We start from the raw sequence: 6,653 nt of genomic DNA on the forward strand, positions 1-6,653 counted from the left end.
GGTTCGACTTTCCAACTTAAGCTTACTCAAAAGAGACTAAGTGTCTCATTCCTCTCCAAAACCACTCCGAACCCGAACCAAACAACCCGATACCACATAATACAACTGAACAACACATAAAGAAGCAGAAAATAGGGGAAACAGAGTGGTAACTCATGAAACGACCGGCCGGGTCGTTACATCCTCCCCCTCTTAAACAAACGTTCGTCCTCGAACGAGTCAAGAAACATACCTGAAGCCTCAAATAGGTGAGGATATCTGCTCTTCATCTCTCACTCGGTCTCCCAGGTAGCCTCCTCCATGGGCCGACCTCTCCACTGCACTTTCACTAAAGCTATATCCTTTGATCTCAACTTTCGGACCTGACGCTCCAAAATAGCCACTGGCTCCACATCTTAAGTCAAATCGCTGTCTAACTGAACCGTGCTGAAATCCAAAACATGAGACGGATCGCCAATATACTTCCGGAGCATAGAAACAAGAAATACCGGATGCACACTTGACAAGCTAGGGGCAAAGCCAGCTCATAAGCCACCTCCCCAATCTTCCGAAGCACCTCAAAAGGCCCAATGAACCGAGGACTCAATTTACCCTTCTTCCCAAATCTCATAACATTCTTCATGTGAAACCTTCAGTAGAACCTTCTCCCCAACCATGTAGGACACATCATGAACCTTCCTGTCAGCATAACTCTTTTGTCTTGACTGCGCTGTACGAAGCCGCTCCTGAATCACCTTCACCTTGTCCAAGGCATCCTGCACCAAGTCTGTACCCAAAAGTCTATCCTCACCCGACTCAAACCAACCAACTGGAGATCTACACCGCTTCCTATACAAAGCCTCATATGGAGCCATCTGAATACTCGACTGATAATTGTTGTTATAAGCAAACTCCGCGAGCGGTAGAAACTGATCCCATGAACCCCCAAAATCAATGACACAAGCATGTAACATGTCCTCCAATAACTGAATAGTGCGCTCGGACTGCCCGTCCATCTTAGGGTGAAAAGCTGTGCTCAACTCAACCTGAGTACCCAACTCTCTCTGCACGGCCCTCCAAAACTACGATGTGAATTGAGTACCTCTGTCTGAAATGATGGATACTGGAACCCCATGCAAGCAAACAATCTCTTGGATATAAATCTCTGCTAACCGCTACAAAGAATAGGTAGTACACACAGGAATGAAGTGCGCGGACTTGGTCAGCCGATCCACAATCACCCAAATAGCATCCAACTTCTTCAAAGTCCGTGGGAGTCCAACTACAAAGTCCATGGTGATCCGCTCCCACTTCCACTCTGGGATATCTATCTGCTGAAGCAAGCCACCCGATCTCTGATGCTCGTATTTCACCTGCTGACAATTGAGACACCAAGCTTCAAATTCCACAATATCCTTCTTCATCCTTCTCCACCAATAATGTTGTCTCAGATCCTGGTACATCTTCGCGGCACCCGGATGGATGGAATACCGTGAGCTATGGGCCTCCTCCAGAATCAACTCCCGAAGCCCGTCTACATTGGGCACACATACCTGGCCCTGCATCCTCAACACCCCATCACCAATAGTCACATCTCTGGCATCATCGTGCTCAACTCTGTCCTTAAGGACAAGCAAATGAGAATCATCATACTGGCGCTCTCTGATGCGATCAAACAAGGAAGACCGAGAAACCACACAAGCTAAGACCCGACTGGGCTCTGAAATATCCAACCTTACTAACCGATTGGCCAACGCCTGAACATCAACTGCAAGAGGTCTCTCCCCAACAGGAATATACGCCAAACTGCCCATACTCACCGCCTTCCTACTCAAAGCATCGACCACTACATTGGCCTTCCCCGGATGATACCAGATAGTGATATCATAGTCCTTTAGCAGCTCCAACCATCTCCGCTGCCTCAAATTAAGATCCTTCTGCTTGAACAAGTGCTGGAGGCTACGATGATCAGTAAACACCTCACAAGACACACCATATGCCTCCAAATCTTCAGTGCGTGAATAGTGGCAGCCAACTTTAGATCATGAACAGGGTAGTTCTTCTCATAGGGCTTCAACTGATGAGAAGCATAAGCAATCACTCTACCTTCCTGCATCAGCACACACCCGATACCAACTCTCGAAGCATCACAATATATTGTATATGAACCTGAAGCTGATGGCAAAACTAACACTGGAGCTGTGGTCAAGGCAGTCTTGAGCTTCTGAAAGCTCGCCTCACACTCATCCGACCACATAAAAGGCGCACCCTTTTGAGTCAACTTGGTCAAGGGTGATGGAGTAGATGAAAATCCCCGAACGAACCGACGGTAATAACTCGCCAAACCAAGAAAGCTGCGAATCTCTGTGGCTGAGGACGGCCTGGGCCAACTCTGAACCGCCTCTATCTTCTTCGGATCAACCTAAATACCCTCGCTGGACACCACGTGCCCCAAGAATGCCACTGAACTAAGCCAAAACTCACACTTGGAGAACTTGGCATAAAGCTTCTCCTCCCTCAATCTCTGCAACACAACTCTCAAATGCTCTGCGTGCTTCTCTTGACTACGTGAGTACACCAGAATATCATCAATCAAATGCATGAACGCTGCTGGGGCATTGGTCAGCACAAAAGACATCACAAGGAACTCATAATGACCATATTGGGTCCTGAAAGTTGTCTTAAGAATATCCGAGTCCCTGATCTTCAACTGGTGATACCCTGAACGGAGATCAATCTTGGAGAACACTCTCGCCCCTTGAAGCTGGTCAAATAAATCATCAATGCAAGGCAAAGAGTACTTGTTCTTGATTGTAACTTTGTTTAACTGCCTGTAATCAATGCACATCCTCATCGTGCCATCCTTCTTCTTCACAAACAGAACTGGCGCACCCCAAGGCGACACACTAGGCCGAATAAACCCCTTATCAAGGAGTTCCTGAAGCTGCTCCTTCAACTCCTTCAACTCCGCTGGTGCCATATGATATGGTGGGATAGAAATGGGCTGAGTGCCCGGCACCAAATCAATACCAAAGTTAATATCCATGTCTGGTCGCATGCCCGGCAGGTCTGCAGGAAACAAATCCGGAAAGTACCTCACTACCGGGACTGAATCAATGGTGGGAGTCTCTGCACTGACATCCCTCACGAAAGCTAAGTATGAAAGACAACCTTTCCCAACCATCCATTGGGCCTTCAGAAATGAAATCACCCTGCTGGGGACAAAATCAGTCGAACCCCGCCACTCGATCCGTGGCACACCCAGCATAGCTAACGTCACTGTCTTAGCATGACAGTCCAAAATAGAACGACACAGAGATAACCAATCCATGCCCAATATCACATCGAAATCGACCATACAAAGCAAGAGAAGATCCACTCGAGTCTCCAAACCCCCAATGGTCACCACACACGACCTATATACACGATCTACAACAACAGTATCGCCCACCGAAGTAGATACACGAACAGATGAAACAAGAGACTCATGGGGTATATCCAAATAACGAGCAAAATATGATGACACATAGGAAAAAGTGGAGCCAGGATCAAATAACACAGAGGCATCTCTGTGACAAACCAAGACGATGCCTGTAATCACAGCATCTGAAGCAATAGCATCGGGTCTAGCTGGAAGTGTATAGAAACGGTCCTGACCACCACCTGATCGACCTCCCCCTCTGGGGCGACCCCTAACTGACTGTCTTCCACCCCTAGCTGGTTGGATGGGTGGTGAAGTAACTGGTGCTGAAGTCGACGGCTGGCTCCTCTGCTGAGACGGACCCCCAAGACGACGAGGACACTTCCTCCACATATGCCCCAACTCTCCACACTCATAACAACTCCCTAGTGCTGGAGACGGGGACTGAAGGGAACCCCTAGCACCGGGATGACTAGCAGAAGAACCTGGCATAAAAAAGCCCTAAACTGATGGAGCACGGGACGAACTCTGGGCTGGAAGGGCACTAAGTGAGGAATGGACCTGATGAGAACCATGGCCCGATGATGCCCCACGATGAACTGGGCGAGCTGATTGAGCATGCCTGAATGGACGGCCTCTGCCGTGCTGAAATTGGCCCCCATGATGAGTACCACCGAATCCACCCTGACCACGAGGCCTCTTGGCCTCCCTCTCGAACCTCTCCTGACCACGAACCATCTCAATCTGTCGAGCTATGTCCACAACCTCATAAAAGGTAGCACCAGACACTCTCTCTCTGGTCATAAGCAACCGAAGCTGGTAACCGAGGCCATCTATAAACCTCCTGATACTCTCTCGATCTCTGGGAACCAACCAGATCGCATGACGAGCCAACTCGGAGAACCGCATCTCATACTGTGAAACAGATTTGTCTTCCTGACGAAGCTGCTCGAACTGCCTACGCAGCTCCTCCCAGCGAGACTCAGGTACAAACTTCTCCAGAAAGAGAACAGAGAACTGCTGCCAAGAAAGGGGCGCTGCTCCAACCGGACTACGCCTCTCGTAAGCCTCCCACCAACTAATTGCAGCCCCAGAGAACTGGAAGGTAGTGAACGAGACCCCACTGGTCTCCAAAATACCTGCGGTCCGAAGCATCCTCTGACACTTGTCCAAGAAACCCTACGCATCCTCGCCCTCTACACCACTAAAAGTCGGAGGCTGAAGTCTATCAAACCTCTCCAACCTGCGCTCCTCATCCTCTGTCATAACAGGAGCTACAGAGTCCTGAGCAACTGCAACCGGCTGGGCTGGAGGTGCCCCCGGTGTCTGAAGTCCCTGCACGACCTGCTCAGGTGTGCAAGCGCCGGGAGTCTGAGTGTCTCCCCCCGGCCTGAGAAGTAGTTGAGGCTGTAGTAACTGAGATCGCCTGAGCCAGGCCAGTGCAACTGATAGAATCTGGGCCAGGGCCTCCTGAAGGCCTGGGATGACAATAGGCACAGCTGGTGCCTAAGCTGGTACTACTGGAGTGTCTGCCACTGGGACCTGATCCTGAACTGGGGCGGCTGGTGGATCTGCAAGTGCCGCCCAAGCTGCTGTGCAGGCTGCACCCCTGACCCTACCACGTCCTCGGCCTCTGGTGGCCCCAACTGGTGGTACTGGTGGTCGTCCGTCCTGACCGGTAGCACGTGTCCTCACCATCTGTGAGAGAATAGAATAACAGAAGTTTAGTACTAGAATCAAAAGATTCCCACGACAGGAATTCAAGAAATGAAGTTTTTCCTAAAGGTTCTGCAGCCTCTCGAGGATAAGTACAGATGTCTCCGTACCGATCCGCGAGAATCTACTTAACCCGCTCATGACTCGTGAGACCTACGTAACCTTGGCCCTGATACCAACTTGTCACGACCCTAAAACCGACCCGGTCGTGATGGCGCCTATCCTGAAACTAGGCCAGCCGACACCAACCCAAAACCAACTAGAAAAGTCATAAGAAGTCCTTTTAAGCCATTAATTAACTAAAATCCCATAACATAAGTTTAAATAAGCAGTGCGGAAATCTAACACAAGCCCGACATTGGGGTCTCACCAGTCATGAGCAACTACAAACTCGTCTAGGAACAAGAAAAAGGACAACATAGTCCGAAAATAAAATACTAAGATTCTGAGTAAGATAAGAAGGAGAAGCACAAGGCTGCGAACGCCAATCAGCTACCTAGTGTCACACCTCTTTTTTCCTACACCTGCAGGGTGTAAAGGAGTTTTTCCACTTAAAGGACAATCGGAACGGGATTTATTATTAAAATTCAGAGTCGGCACTTGGGAGATTAATGGTGTCCCAAGTCACCGGTTGAATCCCGAACCGAGGAAATTATGACTCTGTTTAACAGTCCGCGATCCAGAAATCCGAGTAAGGAATTCTGTTAACCCGGGAGAAGGTGTTAGGCATTCCCGGATTCCGTGGTTCTAGCACGGTCGCTCAACTATCATATTTGGCTTATTTATTTAATTTTAGTACATGTTGTGACCTATGTGCTTTTAACTTTGAATTGCTTTTGTTATTATTATTTTAAGAGAATTGCAACGTCGTGAAAACACGTCTCGAATCGCGTCACATAAATGCACCCGCGATTTTTAACACATTTCGACTTCATTGAGATTTGGATCTGGGTCACATAAATGTGCACCCGTATTTAAGAAGGTAAGATTATTAAAAACGCGCCTAAAGCGACTAACGCGTTATTATCTTTGGGGAAGGCCGTGAAATCCGCTAAACGGCCCATTCCGAAGTCTAAGTATTTTAGAATAGCCATTTATTGAAGGCCCCGCAATTTGTTTGTTTTGTTTAGCGGGGCTCATCTCGTTTTATTATTAAAAGGCAAGCCTAAAGCAATCTATGATTTTCTATGTTAATGTCTCTAATAACAAAAGGGAAAGTCCTAATTAATTCGTTATTGGACTAATAAACCAAATGCTGATTCTGTATCAAAGCCACCCATTGGGCCTCCAAGATGAGCCCAACGAAGGACACTTGCACCCATGCTATACTAATATGCCGCTAGTCAAGGCCTTGGCCCAAGTCCAAATGTGAAGGACATTAGCACTGGACCTGGACCCGCGTATCAGACGTCTTGAGGCCCAAATGTCCTGGTAATAGGCTATAGAGCCTGGATTTTAGATCAAAAATAGGATTCTGATTCAATTAAACCAAAACTATTGAAATTACTCTACACTATCTAAATGAAACAACTGATTC

This window comes from Nicotiana attenuata, chromosome 6, assembly GCF_001879085.1.
Source record: "Nicotiana attenuata strain UT chromosome 6, NIATTr2, whole genome shotgun sequence".
In the NCBI taxonomy this organism is placed as follows: Eukaryota; Viridiplantae; Streptophyta; class Magnoliopsida; order Solanales; family Solanaceae; genus Nicotiana; species Nicotiana attenuata.